This window comes from Protopterus annectens, chromosome 8.part0 (genome assembly GCF_019279795.1).
Source record: "Protopterus annectens isolate FY-2018-M chromosome 8.part0, PAN1.0, whole genome shotgun sequence".
Classification (NCBI taxonomy): domain Eukaryota; kingdom Metazoa; phylum Chordata; order Ceratodontiformes; family Protopteridae; genus Protopterus; species Protopterus annectens.
In genome coordinates, this window is record NC_056741.1 from 1,083,345,763 (window position 1) to 1,083,369,272 (window position 23,510).

At 38.9% G+C, this 23,510-nt stretch overlaps 1 long non-coding RNA gene across 1 annotated transcript in view; it reads left to right on the forward strand.

The window, feature by feature from the left end:
- Window positions 1-4,075: 4,075 nt before the first annotated feature.
- The window catches only part of LOC122809232, a 111,191-nt gene continuing 91,756 nt past the window's right edge, over window positions 4,076-23,510 (forward strand). Inside the window, exon 1 of the long non-coding RNA XR_006365875.1 lies at window positions 4,076-4,152. This is a non-coding gene — a long non-coding RNA (uncharacterized LOC122809232). The remainder of the gene's footprint in view (window positions 4,153-23,510) is intronic.

The following is a 23,510-nucleotide window of genomic DNA, read 5'->3' on the forward strand; positions in this document are numbered from 1 at the left end:
GTGCACCTTGGATACTGTTGGTCACTGATTAGGCATCTCGTCCATTGGCTAATCCTCAACTGTATTTTCTTTACTATTAATTAAGAATTCCAAGACTGGTTGAATCCATACCAGTATGTGCTCAAAAATAAGAAAGTTTTGAAAGATACACTACCAGAGGTCATCTCCTGACCCAGTGGTTGCAATATCAATCCAAAAGGACTGAGTCTAATGCTGCTGAACCTACATCTAAAAATAAACCATCTTTTTTTTTATAAGGAGCAAGGCCATTTGCACTATACATGGTGAAATTTGTCTCCACATTCCTCTTACTTAAAAATAGTAAGTCAGTGGTTACTCCCACACTGGGAGGGAGAGAAAAAGCCCGAAAGGGTAAAACATTAACTGCATGAGCTGTGATCTTAAAATAAACTGTATAATAGGAAATGAGATTGTGGACAGTTATATTTGCTAAATGGAATCAGGAAAATTAATGTTACTGACCACATGTAGGATGACTGCTCTGGAATGTGTTTTGAATGAAAGAGTTTTGGGATGAATGTCTGGAGCTCATCGTTTACATACCTCCTATGGTCCGCATTCTAGCTTTGCTGTGCTTAAGAGCATTAACTCTTATATACAAGTAATGCCTTGGAATCTAGTAGGGGAGGGAGTTTATTTGCTTTGTAGAAGACACAGATGTTGTTTGCGGTCAGAAATCTGTGAACTAGCAGTCAGTATTTCCTGCAAAGTCGGAACAGGGTTGTTAGCATAGGAAACAGAAAGCTTGTCTTACAAGGATGCTTGAAAAAGAATTTTGTTTTTAAGTAGACTCTTTATTGGAGAATGTATTTATTTATCTGAACCTACACCAGAAGTTGCTACCAGAGATCTTCAAATGTGGTGTTACAGGCTGTATAACTGGTCCTCCTTATGGCTTCAATGTCTATGTACTAGGAGGAGGAACTCACCTCTCATTTCTGCAAGCACCTTAGGTGCGAATGTATGTACCTCTCTTTATAAATCGCCACCATCATATTTTGTCCATTCTCACAGTCTTTTTCTCTGTTTCTTTATAGCCCCATCCTGCTATACTTGTGTTTAGTGGATTAGGTGAGATCACAATGTCAGTGCAATTATTTCAAGGGAGGAAGATCATGTGATTCATGTCCTACTTTTTACCTGGTTCCTTAATGACGCATTGTGTACATATTGAATTATGCGTTGAAAACTATTCAAAATTTTTTGCCAATGACATGGTATTCTGGGCTTCTTTGCATTTATATACATTTCACAACTTCCTTCAGACAAGGTCTGGAGCCACCTGACACCTTCTCTAAGATGAGATGATCATCATACTTCAGTGGCATTGAACAAGGTAACTGGTCTACTTTTTTGCAATAACATTTAATGTGCTATTACAAACTGCCAGCAAGAAAGGTAGGTTTCTTAACTTACAATGTCTAGTTCTTGCCTATGTGCTACTTCTTTATACAGCACCCATACTTTTATACAGTAGGATAGCTAAACTATGTCTTAGTCACGTTGTTCACATGACACCAGTATTATTGCATGGGGCTGAGAGGAAACACTCTCTTCCCCAACCCTTTGCATCTGTAATGACCTTATATACATATAAATATACATATACATATATATCTAATGCAGTCCTACAAATTACAAGTTCCTCCAAATGCTCTCCAGAGATTTTATTTTTCCTTTTTTCTTTTTCCATTTGTTCATTTCTTTGTGGACTTTTATTCATATTTATTTAAAATTGTAATGCAGACCACCCTAAATATGAATCTACCCACGTGGCCCCACAGCATTAAGCACTGGAACCTAATACAGAATATTATTAGCAACATTGCAAGCAAACATTGTAGTTTTTCTTCTGTATGTATTTCTGGGTCTTTTACTTTCAGTGTCCTCTTGTTGCCTTTCTCAGTCTTAAATTCCTGGTTCGGTACCTCCAATAGGCATATGCTCCAATCCCCCTTCTCCACCCCAAACATTTACAGCATTTATTTTTATCTTCTTTTTTCTTCTTAATTTTGAAATTCTCACACATTAGCCACTCATGCTTACAGTGTGCAGATCCCATCCCCAAAGACACACACACACACACACACACACACACACACACACACACACACACACACACACACACACAAGCACATACACGCATGCACACACACACACACACACACACACACACACACACACACACACACACACACACACACACACACACACAAACACACAGATATGAGCATGCATACACACAAACATACAAGCACACACACACAGACAAATACACGAGCATGCACTAAATAGACACACACTTGCACTCACCCACACAAGCATTAAAAATCTTAAAAATGTATTTTTCTTTTGCTAATAATGTGTTTCTTTGTACTCATCTTTATTTTTCCTCGTTGGGACCATCTGACATCACAACACAAAGTCTCTACTCCACATTCTTGCCCTCACTTTCAACTCAAACTCCCCGTTCTTGTCAGTTAGCAAATCATGGGCAAATACTGGATAAATTGTGAACTGATCATTGTCAAAGTGCTATGAATGTGCAGTTTGAAAATCCAAAGGTTCACTTTTTAGCAGAAGTCAGACATTGAATAAACAGCTTCAAAGTACAAGATTAAGTGGTCATCTAATGCTTTTCTGATTTCAGGAAATATTGTAAAATGTGTTTCCTTAGTAAGAGGCAGGACTGCTGTGTTTTCTTTTGGCTTGTTTGTTTAGTTTTTTTCTTTAAACTGACTCTCACACCCAAGTATGTCTGAATCCACCTCATTATCAGTAGATACACATCCCAAAGGAGGTGTAGTCTCTCATTTCTGGAGCTTCAGTGGCTAGACAGTGAGGAACGGCATGGAAAAAGATTTGACTATACTTATAACTGAGCTGAATTTACAAAAAGCCTCATGCAGTTGTGATTTTTTTTAGGGTAGCGACAAGTGATGAGGCACACTCAGTAGAATTCATTCTTTCTAGTGCTCTCTTGCTGCCGTCCTCATACGCAACACTTTCGATATAAAAATCCTGACAGAAAAAAAATGAAGGCATCACAGGCAAAAGCAGAATAATAGCAGAACATTATGAAGTTCAGACACATTTATCATATACGTCTATGAACCCAATCCACTGCATTCAATAAAGTACGTATTTGGAAATGTTTTCAAATGTATAAATCAACTGGGTGAGCAAACTCTGTGCCCAGCCATCATTTTTGTTCCAGTATAGATGGCTGAGGATAGTGGGTTGTCTTACTTCCCTACACTGAAGTTTCAAGCCGTCAAAATCTTTTGCAACATTTGCATACTGTCTATGCATCCATCTCCTTGTTCACTGATTTATACATTTTACAATTTCTTTATAATATTTCTTCTGTAGAATTTGCAAGAAAGACAAATACTACAGTCCTCCCTAGAATCCTTTATCTAGTGCCTCTGTCACCATTTCATTAAGTTTCCCACAGTAGAACTGATACAATCTGTAAGCAGTTCCAGATAGAAAAAAAGACGTCTGGGGAGTAATCTCCTGAGTTTAAGTCATAACTAATCATAGCTCTATCAATATATATATATTTTTATGGGTGCTGTACCCTTTAAGAAGTTTCTAATGCTAAAATTATTGCTGTCAGCCATTTTGCACATAGTTATTCTGTCAAACAAAAATGTTGCAGAAATAGATACCACTTCATAGACAGCAGGAAGTGTAGTCTCTTAAGATCACAGCTTGTAAATAGGAAAAATAGAAGTGGTAAGATAAAAAAAAAATTGCAAACCTTAAGAAATTGAAATCTCTTAACTTTGTTAAACTATTTTAGTTTTCCTTGCAGTCACTTTGCAAATGTTTTTGTTTGTTTGCATGCTTGTCTGCTCTGACTGCATTTGAATAGTCTCTGAAAGTCTGCACGAAGGCGGAAACCTAAACCAGACAATTAAATGTCCTTGCATGAACCCAATGCACCGGAGCTCAGACAAAACTTTATGGCCAGCTGTGGTGAACACTCCCAGCTGGACTAGATTAGTTATTGTGTTTATTTTTCCAGGAAATTTTCCAAGAGCAGCAACAGCCAGAGAAGAGGAAGAGAGAGAGAGAGAGAGAGAGAAAGGAGTTCTAGAAAGCAAAAAGGATTGAAGATGAGAGGTATGAAATGATTTAGGCTTGATTCCAAAACAGTTTATTGGTGACTTGTTTCAGAGTATCTTGTGTTCAGTTGCTGGGCAGGCTGGCTAGCATGGACTGCAGTTTTGATCTAGAGTATAGAAGAACAAACCGCTTAAAGGAAAAAAAAAGTTACAGTAGTAAAACAAAAAATATTTGAATGTAACCCATTACTTAACTTGCTTGAAAACAGGAACAAAATTGTATAGTTTATGCGAATGTATTTATACAAATACAGAATATTTGATTACCCTTATATCATTCTCAGTGTTTTTATTTTTTTGTTTGTTTTTGCACAGGTTTTATACACACACACACACACACACACACACACACATGAATACATACATTTGTTGGCTGAGAAGTTTGTTATTTGAAAATGTCCAGAGGATAGTTTATTGCTCCAGGTTTTCTCCATCATAATTGTTTTCTGAATTGATGGTCTTGGCAGTAGGTATGCATGTTTTAGCAGTACATGCATATGTTTTGGGAGGAAGGGTAATACTGTATGCAGTTTGCTTCTTTGTGAGATAAGGATATACTGCTTGCATAATCTTATTGTAAAATGTTTGAGTTTTCAAATATGGCGTCTTTTTATTATGGGGTGGGGTGGCAGCAGCAGAATTTTACAAGGAACGGTTTGTAGGTGATAAAAGCATAAAGATGGGACTTTTAATGAGCAGGAAGTTGAAAATTAAAAGAGGGTTGCATGTTTATCAGTAAAAGATGTTCCATTAAAATAAACATACAGAACTGGGAAAAGAAAACAAGTAATCTTTTTAAAGCATTTACTGCTGTTTTGTCTGTATCTTTTTTAGAGTTGTTGCTTATGTTTGTTTTTCTGTGATAGTCCAATTGGCGTGGAGCACTAAACCTTGATATATTTGTCTATTAATTCCTGTCATTTTGCAGTGAATTTGCTGGTCCCATTTAAATGCTTAATCTAATGTTCCATAACCAGTCACGGGACATTAGTAACTTTTGGATAGTACATTCAGTTCGAGTAATTTAGGTCACTTTGGTTAGAACATGTTTTGTGCATTATTTCAAGATAAAATTGTTTAGTTTGTAATGTACAAACAGCAAGCCACTGATAACTGCTGTAATACAAAGGGACTCTGCACCCTTTGAGTTTCGATGGCTAGGATTAAAATTATTTAAGTCCAATAAAATCTGGTAAGCTACTTGTAACACAGCTTTATGTCTTACAATTTCATGATTTTAATTTAGTTTTCTGTAATTTAGCTAATTTTTATTTCAAGACAGATCAACACCTACTTGACTTACATCCGTTCCAGACAAACACGATTGTCTCCACCTCTGCAAACTTGTCTTCTCACACTTACACACCTCTCATGAGAGTTTTATTCTGTTTTATTAAGCCCTTGTGTCCTCTAGAAAATTATAACTGCTGCTTTTGCTGGTCTTATGTCACCATGACAGCTTATAATTTTCTAACAACATGACACTGTGTTTTCTGAGCAGCATTCAGTCTCTCCATTTTACAAAAGAGACCCAAGAAAATGCTGAGCTTTACATGAAGTAAAAGGATAAAAAGGAAAAAGTCTTCACATTGTTAATAACTTTTTAGGCTAATACACAAGATGGGATGATACAAATACCAGAACCACATTTCTGTTTGCATCAGTGGTGAAGCATGTTTCTGCCTGCAGGATGGCCATGATATGGCATCTGCAGTTTGTGTGTCTCTTCCAATGGTATGAGCTTTCTTGCTCCTGGTAAAAGATGATGTTTAGATATTATGAACTTTGGAACTGATTTCAAAGGCCAGTTGTAGAAAAGTGAATAGATATAGCATTATTGTATGTCCTGCCTGCAAAACTGCAGACTGTAGTACTGTGGCATCATCATTATTAAGACAAGAATGAAAATAGGAGGTGTTTGCTGTGCTTTAGAATTATTAGCACCCATGGGGTCAAGGTGATGTGCATCATCCACCAGGTAGAGTACCTGTCACTGTGCGTTATCCATTCTGGCAGCAGTCCCATCATTGAGGGCAAGCCAGAGATAAGCCCTGTTGTGGGATGTCCAAAGATAAACAGGAGACAGAAGGCAACGTGGTAAGCTCTTGCTGGCAGCTCCTGGCAAAGCTGTAAAAAATGGAGAAAAAAAAAAAAAATATATATATATATATATATATATATATATATATTTTTTTTTTTTCTTTATGTGGTTCATTTGAACAGAGGCAATTAAGCAATTTATTTATTTTATTTCATTTTATGTCACAATTAATGATTGAGTGAGTAGTTTGATATAATGCCCCTTTTCAGACACAAACCAGGACAGTAGAAATACAAGGAAGTATTTCAGTATAATAAATAGAATACTTATAGCTAAGTACACTGCATTAATGTATAACTTGCACACATTAAATATCATTCTAAAATGTGATGTAACAGACTTTACAAAGACATTTTGAAATGTGATGTAACTATTCATGAATTTTTTTACTTTAATTATTTAACAACCTACTTTTACTACTTTTGCTACTAAAACTATTACTATTACTACTGCTGCTACTACTACAACTACTACTAGTACTGTTACTACCACTGCTGCTACTACTAGTACACCTACTACTGTTTCTACTAATGCTAGTACTACTACTACTACTACTACCAGATCCAGATCATGGTCAAGTGAGGCCCTAGGCAGGGTAATGGATCAGCACCTCCCCCCAGCCATTCCAGTGTCCCATTGCTTGGCTATTTCTCCCCAGTTACCATAAACACTGTTCAAACTGTCAGTGTGCATGCTATTTTCTGCTTTACGTTACATGATTAGAGATATTAAAAACTTTTATTTCAAATTTTATAGCACAAACACTGATAGCCATTTGCTAAAAAAAAAAAAAAAAAAAAAGACATACAGACTCACAATGAAAAAGCATGAGCAGTAAGCTTCTCTGCCCTTGAAACTCACATTCATTGCAACAACATTGAAACCCACATTCAAAGAAAATGCATCTGGCCAGTGGTGGATTAAGTGTGTTAAATTACATTCTTGTATAATACAGCACCACTTGTTACAGAGTGTTTTAAATTTATAGGTTTGAACATTTTTCCAGTAAGCAATGAAACAAAATGTATGAACCAACAAGGAGAAAACTACGCATTACAGAATATTGAACCACAAAAGGCCACTCAGACTTCTGTCATTACAATCCACCAATATTGGTCAATATACACAATATCTGCAGAAGCAAAAGTAATCTGAATAACTCCACACTACAAAGATCTGTAACTAATAAAGAGGCTGCTATTGGCAAGCATCTTTACATGTCAATGTTTCACGTACAAATTAAATGCCTGCTACCCTTGAAGACTAAACTGCCCATGTTACATTTAAAAAAGAAGTAAGTTATTGCAATAGGCAATGGCTGTCAAACCTTCAACTGGTTCATAATGACTAGGCATCTCATTCAAAGGAGGACACACACAGGAGTGCATCACTCCAATCCCCTTTAAAGGAGGGACTGCAATATCAGCACTCCATGTACATGGTATTGGAATAAAACCCACAGGCTTTTGCACCAAAGGCAAGTATGCTACCTGTTGTACTTCTAACACTGCTTTTAAAATTAATAGCATAAACACTGATGATGGCCACATGCTAAACAAAATAGTTACACACTGAAAACAGACTTAATATGAGCAAAGAGTAAACTTCACTTCCCTTGAAACTCAACATTCTTTGAAAATGTACAGAAACTTGAACTTCCTTGAAAATACACAGAAGCTCAACAGTCCTTGAAAATGCACAGATGATCACCATTCTTTGAAAATTCACTGAAACTCAACAGTTTTTGAAATGTTTGGTGGTCGGTGTAGAGGAGTCAGACTCTATATTGAAGGTAGAGGATTTGAGCCTGACTGAGTTAACCAACCTGCCATCCATAACTGGAGGATTTCTCACACACACACACACACACACACACACACACACACACACACACACACACACACACACACACACACACACACACACACACACACACACACACACACACACACACACACACACACACACACACACACACACACACACACATATCTTCACTAACCTGCTCTGTGGATGCTGTGTTTGTCCAGAATGGGAATGGCAATAGCATAAATCCAAAAACTGCTGGCTCCGTTTCAGTTTAAATGTGCTTGTGTGTCATACTAAGGATGCACGCTGCATGTGTCCCTTAAAGATGAAATGTTACAAATGCAGAGTATGTTCTTAGAGAAGAATTATAAGTTTTTGTGGCAGACCCCTGACAGTGGGCTCTAGGTGACTACCTAGATCAGCTCTGACTGCTACTACTACTACTAGTACTACTATTACTGCTTCTACTACTAGTACTAGCATTACTACTACTGCTAGTGCTACTAGTAGTACTAGTATTACTACTACTGCTATTACTACTACTACTGCTACTACTAGTACTACTGCTGCTGCTTCTAGTACTAATCTTACTATTACTGCTACAACTACTGCTGCTGCTATGACTGCTAATACTACTGCAACTACTACTAGTACTACTACTGCTGCTGCTTCTAGTACTAATATTACTACTACTGCTACTACTACTACTGCTGCTGCTATGACTGCTAATACTACTGCAACTACTACTAGTACTACTACTGCTGCTGCTTCTAGTACTAATATTACTACTACTGCTACTACTACTACTACTGCTGCTGCTATGACTGCTAATACTACTACTACTAGCACTACTACTGCTGCTGCTTCTAGTACTAGTATTACTACTACTGCTACTACTAGTAATACTGCCACTACTACTACTAGTACTACTGCTGCTGCTACTAGTACTAGTATTAGTACTACTACTACTGCTACTACAACTAATACTATCACTAATGCTACTACTTTTGCTGTTTATTCTGGAACTTTTGTGCCCAGGTTATGCCAGAAAAAGGGCCCTTGAACAGTTCATCTTCTTAGTTATCCAAATATACTCTGCACTTAAAAATAACAATTTGTTATAAATGACTGTAATTTGAGACTAGAGGTGCAAGTGAAGGAAACTCTAAGATGAGCGGTTTTATTTCCACTGAATTAAATGAAATAAATGGGCTATACGTTCTTCTGAGTCCCTGATGTACTTATTTACAAGTTAGTTTTTTTGTATTTTTATGCGTAGTGCCTAAATACTCACATATTCAGAACCATGTATCTGAGCACACACTGGGACAATGCCTTGATAGTTTTACAGGTCTTCGTCTAAAGGGAAATAATATTACCAAGATGCAGCAGCCATGCATGCGATAAAATGCAGTTGTCAACCCTTTTTGCACATAGAAAGAAATCCCATTTCCTTACCTCCCAAAGTCTGAGGCACCACCATAAAAGGGGATTTTCATTGACAACTACAGTACTGTCTATAAATCCTTGTTCACTTCTGCTATAAACCTCCTCACTCTTTTTGAACTCTAACAAACTCTACCACTTTATGTCACTCCTATTTGAGCATCCCAGCACTGCACTGATATGTATAGAAGCTGCCTCTGGAGGAAATATCCGATTTCTAAAATATTCAGAACTTAAGTACCACAATCAGCTTTCCTCCAAATTATTGTCCATACCCACTCCCTTGGATCCCATCTAGAGGCTGCAGTGGTTTTAGACAGTTAGATAAGCAACTGAGTTTGCTCAGACTACTCTTTGTACATCCGCGGTCCTAAGGTCAAGGATGCCCTTCTTCCCAAATTCTAAAACTCTTCCGATGTTTGAATTGACCATCTTGCTTTTCTTAAAGAAATTCCTGTTCTGTCCCATTAACTGTATTTCTAGCCCCAGTCAGCTTCCTCATATTTCCAGTTTTACACCTTACCTACAATCAATAAATGATAAAAAAAATATATATATATATGCACATCTTTTAACACAGATGTTTGTGCTTTCAACTTTACTTTTTATACTTGTGATTATTTTCCCTCATTATATTTAGCTATTATAATTTCCAACTTTTTGGCATGATTGTCTTGTAATCTGTAACCTCTTCATTGAACTGATGTGCTACTAGTGTTCAGCTATAAATAATTGCATCATGTCTTTACTTGTATTTAAATTCTATTTTTCTGTAACATTTGCTTACACCTGCTCTTTTCTTGACTGATACAGGCTGTGGCTGATTCTAAAGATTTAAACCGTGCCTGTAATATAAACAGGACCTGCTGGAGAGACAGGTATGTATCCCAGAGACTACCCTGTCTCTGGAACAGATTCTCCATACATGTAAAGCAGAATTCCTCAATTCAAGGGTAACTTCGACAATTGGAAGGTGAACAGTAAATTCATCCCTGGTTTGGCACCTATGTCTGTAATGAACAAAGGCAGCCTGTATATGGTTCATCTCCAGGCACCTGCTTGTAAATGTTTCAGCTCCAAAGCCTCTGCTTACACTTATCAAGGGTATCAGAACTTGTCAGACAGCATGCCTAGGCTTAAAAAGGCCCTTGTGGTTGTTAGTCTAGTAAACTCCTATGAACCTATGAATCTATATGTGTTCATATAAGTCTTTCCACTGCCTGAGTAGCAAATACAAAGGAATTAAAACACATACGGCTGTTGAGCTTTTGCTCACTGTTTCATAAATTTATCATTAGGAATAAGTGAGCTCTGTTACTACTGGTATGGAACGTATTTCTCAACACTTGTATTACAGAGAGTTCTTCTCCTACACCATCGGTGTCATCTAGGGATATGGGTTTGTAGGCTCATAAGTACTTGTTAGGTAGGTGGTCTGTTTGACCATGTAAAGCCTAGCCATACAACAGAGAGTTTAGGGATTTGACATTATACCGCTTAGTAAATTTGTAGCTACCAATCCAAACATCTAGTCAGAACTTCAAAGAGGTTACTGTGTTACATTTTGTTAATCATGTAAGGGGAGCTTGGTCCATAGGTAGGGTATTCTTTGGAAGAGATGCACATCTGTCCAAGAGGTCTTGTTAATATTGTACTGAAAATTGAAGTCTTTGGAGTGTGTGCCTTTAGCCTTGCCAGTATTTATAAAGTGGAACAGGTCCTATAGAATAGGAAGTGTCATAACCCAGAAGGTAACACAAAGTCTGTTTTTTGTCATGATTGATTAGTACAGGAATAGGTACAGACAACATTCATATGGACAATGTCAAGTAAGTAGAAAGGTGGTGATAAATCTGAGGAATCACTTAGTATATTTATTATCTTTGTATAAGATTTCTTATATAGAAGTTGGCTTACTGAGGTGCTCATCAAGAGTTACTGGGGAGAATCCGTAGTTGGTAATAATGAGGTACGTAGTTTTATTTACTGTGACTAAGAAGTGCAGGAGTTGCTGATTGCTAATATGATACATATGGCTTGAGTTAATGGGAGAGTGAATACATGTAGATACTCCCCAGCCCCTCTCAGATGGTCTGAATGAACGACAGACACAGTGCTGTGGTATGGAGGGAGTACTGTGTCAGTATACTGAAAACAAGATTTAGAAACTAAACATGAATGTATTCAAGTGTCAGGAAAGCCTCGGGTCAGGCATCTTTTGTTGAGATTCTTTGCACTGAGCATTGCTACTTTGATGTGGCCATATTACAGTTTGCTAGGATGGAATGGCTAAGAGATGTACTATACATAGAAAGACACTATGAAGGCAGGAAAAAAATCTTATCCAGGAAAAAAGAAGCCATGAGGAAAAAGATTTATTCCACCACTGGTGAGACAAGCTTGTCTGTCAGTCATAGCCTCCCATTTCAACACCTGTTGAATCACTCTGTCATGTCAACAGTCACTTAGTTAATTGTTGAAGTTGTTTATTTTATTTTGGAATTGTGGCATCATTTTTGGATATGACAAGGTACTGCTCATGGCAAGTGTCTTTCCTGCCTTGGATACATTAATGGAGACCTCAGTTATGTGCATCTCCCCTGTGGTGCATTCATCCCTACATGGGCAAGTACAAGGTCACACACACTAAGGGTGGGGGGACCAAATGTCACTATTGACATCCTGACCTCAAGTGTCAATGAGACATGACCCTATGATTGCTCAGCCTGGTGGATGGGGCATAAGTGTGTTTATCTATGTAGTTGCCTATTGTCGCTCTCTTAGTTTGGACACAATAGAAGAGTCTTTGTGCGTTATGTTCAAGCAGCTTTATTCTATACAAACACATTGCTATAGAGGTTTATTGACTTTAACTTAAGTAACTTAAATGCAAACAAACAACTGCAATCATGCATGCTCTCACTGTGGCTGCTCTTACATAATGGCACTAGGGAGTGCACGTGTCTGGGATTTATGTGTGCATGGAGAGCCTTGATATGCTTCTTAAAGATACAGCACACTTCACTTGTAATTTGATCTACAGCCTTCCTCTTTGAAAAATAGATCTTATGACACGTCTATTTAGCATGCAGAAATCACAGGTAATTCTTTGTCATGCATTACACAATACTAAGTACTTGCACACACACACACACACACACACACACACACACACATATATATATATATATATATATATATATATATATATACAAAATCAAGTCCACGTTGCTGAGTATTTCACACTTGGCTTTGATACTCGCCCATATCGTGTGACATAAACCTGGGAATTAGAATTAGCAACTGGAACTGTCTCTGCAAAATATTTGGCCTGTGGAATGCCTGGAGCATTTTCCAGAATGGAATCAGAATTTTGAACACATTCTGTTATGGAAACAGTGTCTGATTCACTCTTAGATTTAAAGTTTGCATCACAGAAACAATGTTGTGATGGTGATGATGATTTCATACAGGAAGATGTTTACAGTTCTTCCTGTATTCTACATCTTCGGAATCTGCCAAATAGGATCTTGGCTTGGCACAGATGCCTGTAATCTATCCAATTCGATCAAAACCTTTAGTTGTCTGGATTTGTATCGTCTCTCCTTCCCTCAATGTATGAAGTAATCTGCTCGATCTGTCATAACTAGATTTCTGTATATTATGCTTCTTAACCAATTCAGACTTGTTGATTTTACTGTCCTTAGGTTTAGGCACTTCAATAAATTGGAAGTAATGGGTAGCGTAGTTCTAGTTTGCCTGGAAAGTAGCCTTTGACCAGGTGAGACAAGAATATTGTCACGAGGCATGCTTCTGAGATTAAGCAAATTCAAGAGCACATTGGTATTCTCATGGTTTGACATTTCAAGTAACTGCTTTGCACTCAGCGCTGCACGTTCAGCTAGACCATTTGACTGAGGATACTTAGGACTACTAGTGACATGTACAAAGTCGCATTCTCTTGCAAATTTCCGAAACAACTGGCTAGTAAATTGAGTACCATTGGTACCATTGTCAGAAAAAAGTTTGTGTGAACTACCATGAACTGAGAAATGATGTTTCTGCTTAGTAATAACAGCAGTGGATGTTAGGTTAGGTAGTAGATCAGTCTCTAACCAGTTTGAATAAGAGTCTACTAAAACCAAATAGTGTTGATTGTTCCACTCAAAGATATCAGCTGCAACTGTTGACCATGGTAGTTCAGGAACTGGACTTAGCTGAAGTGGTTCTCTTTGCAAATGCAGTCTAGTACTATTGCATACTAAACAAGATGAAATCACTTTATCAATGTTTTTTTGGTAATGAAGGCCAAAGTACAAATTCTCTCGCTCTTCTCTTAGTGGATGTGGACCCTGGGTGACCACGATGCAAAATCTGGATATATTCTTGTTGTAAGGAAGCAAGAACAACAATTTTAGGACCTTTGAAAATAATGCTACCTTCCATCAACAATTCTTCTCTGTAAGGAAAGCAGGTTTGCACTTCAAGTGGCACACTAGATTCCTTCGATGGCCATCCAGCATTAATGTAGTGAGTCAGCTTCTGCAAAATTGGAATCAGTCTGACTGTGTTCTCTCAGCTCATCAAGTCTAGTGGTAGAAAAAGTATGCACTGACATCACATCAAAGTCAAAATTGTCTGCATCAAACTATTCTGTCATATTTCAGGGTGATCTAGATAAGGTATCAGCCAGATAAAGCAATTTGCCTTTTGTGTAGACCATTTTGAAATTATACTTTTGCAATTTAAGCATCATTCTTTGCAATCTGGCTGGAGAAGACTACATAGGCTTATTTAGAATAGGAAGTAGAGGTTGGTGGTCAGTCTCAATCTGAATAGCTCGACCATAAGTATAATCATGAAACTGGTCTGCCCTCTTGAATTATAACTGCACCAAGACCAAATGTTGAAGCATCACAGGAAAGAGTAACTGGTTTGTTTATGTCATAGTATCTAAATGTAGATGGGATGGTAATTTTCAGCTTAAGGTTTTCAAATGACTTATGGTGGTGCTCCAACCATGACCATTCAACATTTTTGTGCATTAGCTCTCGTAACAGTGCTAGGCACCTCACTAAAGTCTGGTATGGACTTGCCTAAATAGTTGACCATGCCTAGAAATATTGCAGAGCTTGTACTTTATCTGGTGCTGACATCTCAAGAATAGTTATTTGCTTGCTTGGGTCTGGTCTCAAGCCTGTACTCATGAACAAATGTCCTAGGCAGGTCACTTCTGGAAGTCTGAATTTGCACTTCAGAGAATCTAGCCTCAAGTTTAATTCATGTGCTGCATCTAGAACTTTCTTGAGGTTTCTGTCATGCTCTGCTTCACCATTGCCTCCAACCAATAAATCATCTACTGTTGTGGCACAAGGATAACCTGAAAAAATTTGCTCCATTGCATGCCGAAAGACTTCACTTTCAGAATTTATTCCAAATGGCATCCTTAGGAATCTGTATCTGTCAAACTGAGTACCAAAAGTAGTTAGTAATGAAGATTTGTGATCAAGCATTACTTGCCAAAATTAACTCTTTGCATCCAAGACAGAGAAAACCGTGGCATTTGGTATTAAGGCTGCAACCTCTTCGACTGTGCGCATTGCATGATACGGTGTCTTTAATGCTTTGTTCAGATCTCTTGGGTGAATACATATTGTGATTTCATCTGAGCCTTTTTTGTGAGCTGCAGATGATACCCATTCAGTTGGTTCTGTGGCTGGACAAATCACACCTTGCTGCACCATTTTATCCAACTGAGTTTTAACTTTATCCTGCATAATTATTAGAACTCTTATTGCTGGTCTGACTACTGGAGTGACCTCTAAGTCTAACTTCATGGAATACACAACTGGAAGTTTGCCGGACTCGTCATCGAAAACATCAGCATACTCTGAGAAAATGGCTTCTGAAAAATTGAAACTCGGAAGTGCACTTACATGATGAACTTTTTTAGCAAAAGAAAGCAGATTCATTCTTAAAGTACCGTTGAGACCCAATAAAGATTGCACTGGTCTTCAGACTACATAAAATAACAGGTTGTAACTGTTCTGAGACAAATAACATGAAAGCATCACTGAACCTTCGGGTTGAATTTCTTCACCTCCATATGCAACAAGTCTGGTAGTTACATTGAGCTATTCATTTGTTCTCATTTTGGCAAATGTGCCTACTGATGTAACATTACACTTTGAACCTGTGTCTACTTTGAGCTCTGTGGATTTTCCATTTATCTGGACAGTACAAAACACCTTGCTTCTTGTTAATAAATTCACTGCATCAACTCTTTCATGAAGCACTGCTATACCATCTACAAAGAAAGCTGTCTGCTTCAGCTCTACTTAATCGACTTGCTTCTTTGTGTGACCTTGCTTTACAACTATATGAAGTTTACTTGATTTACAAAACTTTTGAAAGTGGTTCTATTTTTTACACTTGTAGCATTGCTGACCGCATGCTAAGCACTTCTTTCTTCTAGACTTATGATTTGCACCACAATTACAACAATTAACAATAAAGTTGGACTTGGGTTTTGCTGATTCATGCTTGCACTGCATTGAACTGGAGCATGCTGCTATCTTAGAACATGCAAGATAGCTACGTTTCCCCTGGAAATCTTTTAGCTGTAATGTGCTTGGGCCTACTTTTGTCTGCCATGTGTTGCATACTGTCTACATTTGCTCTGGAGCCATCTGAACTCATGATCGCAGTCATATTTGTGTGTTTTTCTGTCAACTCATGGAGTTGACAAATCTCAATGACTTTACTCAATCTTGAATTACTGTCACAAAGTAAAATCTTTCTCTCAGCAACACTGTTAATACCACACACAAGCATGTCCTTTATTAGCTCATCTTTTAAGTCACCAAACTGACACATTTTAACTTTCTTTCTCAGGTCAGTTATTTAAGCTGCAAATCTTTCCCCTGGTTTCTGATTTCTCATGTAAAACAAATGCCTTTCTAATGTAATACTTGTCTGAGGGTTACACATTACTTTGAACTTGTGTTTCAAACACTCGGCATCTTCCCTTGATTCAGCCTGTACAACAATATGACAATTTTCACCTACTCCTTCATATACTGTTGGTGCATACACAAATTAATGTTCTCTCTCTGTGCCCTCTGACCCAGCTAGGTTTAGCAAAATGAATGCCCTAGTGCGTGCATCTCATCTGCAGAAGTTGCTTGTATAAAAATATCATACTCTTACTCAAATATTCTCCAATTCTCTGCAATATTCTGATCAAATACAAGTGCTAGAGGTTTTCGAAATCCATCTGCCTTATTAACACATACCAGTAAAGGAATTTGCAAAAAAGCACAAACATACACTCATGCACATATGCCAGAAACTTATACCAGTATTTGTATCTGAATTTATTTCTTTTGGGCTTTTCGAAATAATGCTATTGAACAAACTCGTAGTACCTTTGAATAGATGGACTTTACAAAATAAACTTCTCGGGCGGTTTAACACTCTTTCAATTTTGTTTGGAAGGCTAAATGCTAAAGTCATTTATCACCATTTTGCCAAAGTCATTTATCATAATTTTAAGAAATCTCAAACAACTTTACAGTGCGAGTGAAATAAACTCTCGGGCATTATAATATTCTTGTAATATTGTTTTGCAAGAAATCACCTCATCAGTGTAAGAAACATATCAAATAAATGCACGATGCGAATAAACTGTACCTCTCTTGCCCAAAACTCAATAACATTTTGAAGTGCTATACCACCATGAAAAACTGGAATAATATGTAGTAACCACAGAAAAAGACTGCCAGTGGCCTGGACTCAAAAATGACTTTAATAAAATAACAAATACTTAAAAAACTTCAAGCAGCAATAAATTTCTCAAAAACATCAAGCAACAATAAATCTCTCTAGAGCCTCGGCTGTTACGCCTTTACAGAGTATACCATACCCTCCTCCTTCCACTCTTTAAATGCACAAGTTCATAAAACAATTATCCAATTACTTAATCACTTTTCTCTGATTAATTAATCACAGCATACACCTCCAATTACATCCCCTATCTAATCCACCAGGGTAAAGAGTACCATATTTTAAAATAAAGGTTGATTCTTTCTTCCATAACCTTCTTTTGATATTATTTATATTTACTCCCTCACCACTAATCTGTTCCAAAATTGTGGCTTCTATCCCATTTTGGTCACAACCATATGCACGTAGAAAATGTAAAGCTACTGGATTTTCCACTCTTCCTCTTTTAATGTCCCTGATGTGTTCCTTTAACCTAGTTGCAGTACTTCTTTTGCTCTCCCCTATATAGAACTTATAGTATGGACATTTAATTCCATATATTACTCCTTCACTCATAGGTTCATAGGTAGGCACTAGGCTATTGGCCCAAGGGCTTAAGTAAGCCTAGCCAACAAGGTTCCCTGGCTTACGCCACCCAAGAAAGGTTTTTTTCCTGTGCCCCTGTCGAGCAGAACCACAGAAGTGATCCCCAGGGTGTATTTCCTATTTTCCATCCACTCATCAAGATTTTTCTTGATGAGCACTAATGAGGAACTTTGCTTGACGTAGATGGGTAGCTTGTTCCAGAGTATGGGAAGTCTGAGACAGGAATCTATCCCTCCAGCATGTCCTGTATATTGTGGTGACAAGGTTTGGGTCCCTAGAGCATGTAGCTCGGAGGGATTGGGATTTCTTTAGGTACAGCACGTCCAACAGCTCTGGGTTTTACATTGCTTTATATGTTAGGCAGAGATCACCTCGGAGAAGGCGATATGCTATGGAGTAAAGCTGGAGTTTTTTGACATGGTCAGTGTAGGGCATCTGTTTGATGCCAGTAATCCTCTTTGTGAGGTACTTCTTTGGCCATTCCAGCTGCTGATGTCTTGTGAGGTACATTCCAAAAGGGGCATTGTACTCTATAATGGGTCTAATGAGTGTCGAGTAGAGGGGGAACAATGGCCTCTTTTTTCCTGGATGAGAAACCTTTTGTGATGAGGTGTGCCATGTAGAAGGATTTCCTGACTACTGTGGCGATGTGATTATCAAAGGAGAGACTACTGTCTACCTGGGTCCCAAGGTCTCTTATCACACATTTGGCATTAAGTAGACTGCCGCCTATGTGGTAGTTCATGGGTACAGAGTTTTTACCAAAGGGGATGACAATGCAATTTTTGGCATTGAGCTTGAGGCCATGGCTCTGACACAGGCATCTGTCTCAGTGAGGCCCTTCTGTAGCATGTCCATTTCATTTTGGACTCGACTATGGCTCCTAGTTTGCAGTCATATGTGAACTTCATTAGACAAAGGCCTTCTGTGTTAGCCTGTACTTCAGAGAAGTAGATACCTAACAGGAGAGGTCCCAGGAATGAACTCTGTGGTACTCTACTTGTCACTGGTTTGAAGTCAGATTTGGAGTCTGCAACTTTTACAGTGTGGGTTTTGTCAGTGAACCAGTTGGCAACTCATCTTGTGATGTAAGGATTTATACCAAGTTTAGTGAATTTATCTATAATTCCAGAATGGGGGATGGTGTCGAAAGCCTTGGCGAGGTCAAGATAGGCTGTGTGAACCACCTTACCCTCATTTACAGCTTTGATGACTGCCTCAAAGAAGTCGATCAGATTGAGGAGGCATGATCTGCCTTTCACAAACCCGAATTGGGTGGGGTCCAGAGTTTGGAGGTTACCAATGTCTTTGATTATGAGTTCCATGATGATACATTCCATGGCCTTACAGACCAGGCTCGTCAGGCTAATGGGTGATAGTTCCCGGGATCAGTGGTGGCTCCCCCTTTGTGGAATGGGATAACAGTTACTGTGCGGCATTCAGTGGGCACAAAGCCTGATGTGAGGCTATGATTGAACATGGTGCTTAGGTGGGGGAGCCAGTTTGTTCTGAAATTCGTGTAAAATGCAGCTTTGGATGTTGTCCGGTCCCATGGATGCTGTGTTTTTGGCTGTAGAGAGTGCAGCTTTTTCCTGTGTACTTGTGATTACAGGTAAAGTTACCACTGAACTTATCTGCCAGGCTGTTGGCAATATCAGTTGGTTCTCTAATTTTCATGCCGTTGTGCTGTAACTCAGAGCAGATCTGGGTGTTGCCATTGAATTTCCTGGCATAGGTATAGAATGCTTTGTGGTTGTCCTTAGAATCAGTGGTGATTTTGTTTTTGTAGCTAGCTTTCGAGGATCTTGTAAGGGATCTTAGCTTCGTACTGAGGCTGACCAGGGAGCTCCTCCACTCATGAGATTTTACTCTGTTTTGCAACAGTTTCGTCCTTCTGTTGTAGAGTGTGTTTATGGCAAGGGACCACCAGATTGGCTTCCGTTTTTGGAGGATAGCTTCTTGGTTCTGTTTGGGATAGTGCTTATAGAGTGCATTTGTGTAGGATTCAGCAGTCGTAACTGTATTGCCCATCTGCATGGATGTCATGAAGTTTGCCACTTCTGTCTTAAGAAGCATGAAGTTGGCTTTGGAGAAAATTTTTACCATGGTTTCCTTAATGCGGAGTGGGTGTGGGATATGCGTATCTAGGGTGATTAGCTTTTGGTCGGATCTGACCAATGAGGAGTTGACTTCAGATATGGAACACCAGTCACAAATGTTGGTAATGACTAGGTCTAGGATATTGCTGCCCCTGGTGGGGGTGTGGATAAGTTGATCCAGGGCATTGGAATTTATGAATTGTAGAAAACGTTGAGCGAAGGAGTTGGTACATGAGTAGTTTTCCCAGTCAATGGTGGGGTAGTTGAAATCGCCCATTGTTAGGGAGTTTGATTGAACCCTAATATTTTCCAGTATGTCAAGAAAAGAGGAGTGGGAATGCTGGAGCATGGTGGGGGATCTATAGCAAGCTACAATTTGGATTGCAGTTTTATCCAGAATTAGTTGCACTTGGATAACCTTGGATGCATTATGCTGAGCAATTAGCCTGGAGGTGTTCCGGTCCAGATTAGATGGCTGAAAAGTGTGGTATGAGTTATAGTCTGGTAATGCAGGGGTGTACTCTGGAGCCTTGAACCAGGTCTCAGTCACTGCACAGATATCGATGTTCTCCATTTTAAGGAGTGCCTCGAAGGAGTGCATTTTGAGATTTAGATTTCTAGCACTGAGTAGCATTACCCTCAGTTTTTGCTTGCCTGTTCCTGTCATGGTGGTGAATTTGTCATTTGAACCTTGCCTTAAAAAGGCACTATAGGAGTGACAAGAGCCTTAGCCAGTATCTGGAATCCCAGGGGTGACAGGTGCAGGCCATCTCTGGCAAAGCATCGTGGTCTGTCAACCATCTTGTCCCAGGCAGACAGATACTGGATCCCCTTGGAATGACACCAGAAGCGTAGCCAATTGTTGAAGTCATTTTGTCCTTGTACTGCGGTATCATTCTGGGCAATGGCAGGATGCTACTCAGGGCTAGGGTCATACCTGCCTGGGCTACAAGATCGGAGAGCTCTTCCATGTTTCTTTTCATGTCGTCCAGGAAAGTATGTATCAGGTCATTCACACCAACATGGACAATGACAGAATCATATTTGTACTTGTTGCTGAGTGACCTGAGTGCATGGGTTATGTGGGGGATCCTGGCACCCAAAAGGCAGGTGACAGTAACCTTTGCCTTGTTTAGCCTGGTGAGTGAGACATCAATGTGCCTGACTATAGAGTTACCTATGACTAGTGTGTTGGGTACGTTGTTTTGCCATATGGGCTGTGGTTGAGTGGCATACTGAGTCTATGGGCTATGTGTCATTTGGGTTGTGTTGAGGGGTGGAGGTTATTTGCATTTCTGCTTTGGAGGTCTCTGTTGCTTGAGCAGATTATTATTGAGAGCCTCCGCAAATGTTTTTGTGTTTTTATGTGTGGATTTTGGTGGTGTAGGTTTAGTGGGACTATGTGATGAGTGTGGTGTGGTGCAAGTGTTTACCTTCTCCTCTTGACTGTCAAGTTCAGTCTTGGATGGAGAGAGCTTTACCTCCAGTTTGGCTAGATAAGTGCATCTCTCACAGGTTGTAGTGTTGGGTGGTAGGAGTAGAGGGTTGTCTGTGTACATGAGGAATTGCTACATTGCCCCAAGATGCCCAGATTCATCAGATAGACAGGAGAAAACACTGGGAGCTGACCCTTGGACATGCCTGAATAAAAAAATATTTTCTTCTAGACAAAAGGAAAGTGAGTACAAGAGCTGTTTTTCTCTAAGTAAGTGAGGAAAGTAAGTACAAAAACAGTTTTCCTCTAGGTAATGAGGAAGATTGAGTGCTGTAGTAATTTGTAGCTTATTTAGTGCTTACAACAAGTTCTGAACAAGTGCTGAGCACGAATAAGCAAATTCAAGTGCTAAAACCAAGAATATGTATCTGAAGTAGGCTAGTTACAGGAAAGAAACTAGTGTAAATGTGGCTTTTAAATCATAAAGTTGAGAGAGATGGAAAAATTGCCCAAATGGCCAATAACTACAATTTCTAGGCCAGAAACTACTCCTTATGTGGTAGATATGTTACCTAGTGCTTACCACTCCCACTGATAAGCTAGAAGGCTTCCCTCCAACACAGAAAGGCTTGGGGGGCTCAGAAGCTTACAGACAGTCCTGGATACAGCAAATCTGTATCTGGACTAGACTAGCTACAGGAAAGGGTGGAAACAAGTGCAAACGAGGGCTTTTAAATCTAAGTTGAGAGAGATGGACAAACTGCCCAAATGGCCAATAGCTGCAATTTTGGGCCAGAACTACTCCTTATGTGGTAGATAGATTACTTACTGCTTACCACTCCCACTGATAAGCTAGAAGGCTTCCCTCCAACACAGAATGGCTTGGGGGACTCAGAAGCTTACGAACAGTCCTGGATACAGCAAATCTGTATCTGGGCTAGTCTAATTAAAGGAAGGGGGGAACAAGTGCAAATGCGGGCTTTTAAATCAGGAAGTTCAGAGAGATGAAAAAACTGACCAAACGGCCAATGACTACAATTTCTGGGTCAGAAACCACTCCTTATGTGGTAGATAGGTTACCTGGTGCTTACCACTCTCACTGATAGGCAAGCAGGCTTCCCTCCAACACAGACAGGCTTGGGTGGGGGGCTCTGAAGCTTACAAACAGTCCTGGATATTGCATATTTGTGTCTGGACTACACTAGTTACAGGAAAGGCAGCAAACAAGTGTAATTTTTTTTGTTACAGTTAAGCAGAATACAGGGAGATTCTAGCAATTTTTTTTTTTGTAAAGGAAAGGGAGCAATGAGAAGCAGAAGGTTAGGAAACTAAGTGGGCTGACCTTCTCAAATGCTCTCTTTGTATTAGGTAGAATGAGCTAATGACACTAGACTGACGGGAGTGTCCCAGATCAAATTTACAGTAGGGGTGGGAAACTGCAAAGCCACCAACTATAAGAAGAAGACACCAACAGTGAGGAAGGTTGGGGAACAGATCACAATATTCAGTGAAATAAATAACAGAATTGCAGACAGACCACTATATTCACTGAACAAATAAATATAAAAATAAAATGCAATGCTGTCTTTAGTACTGCGAGTTTGCACTTATCCCAGCTTGTAATGCAGTTGATTGTAGGTATAAAGCAGCCAGCTAAACAGCTATTGCTGAAATTATTTCAAAGATATATGACTAACACTTATAACCACAGAGTAAATCTCTAGGCTAAGAGTTAACACTGAATATGAATGAAGTGGAACAACAGTAACCTCCACTACTTGCAGAGAGAGAGACAGATCACAATATTCATTGAAAGATATAACATAATTGCAGACAGACCACTATAGTCACTGAACAAATAAATACAAAAATAAAATGCAATACTATCTTTAACACTGCAAGATTGTACTTATCCCAGCTTGTAATGCAGTTGATTGTAGGTATAAAGCAGCCAGCCAAACAGCTATTGCTGAAATGATTTCAAAGATATATGACTAACACTTATAACCACAGACAAAACTTCTAGGCTAAGAGTTAACACTGAATATGAATGAAGTGGAACAACAGTAACCCCCACTACTTGCAGAGAGAGAGAG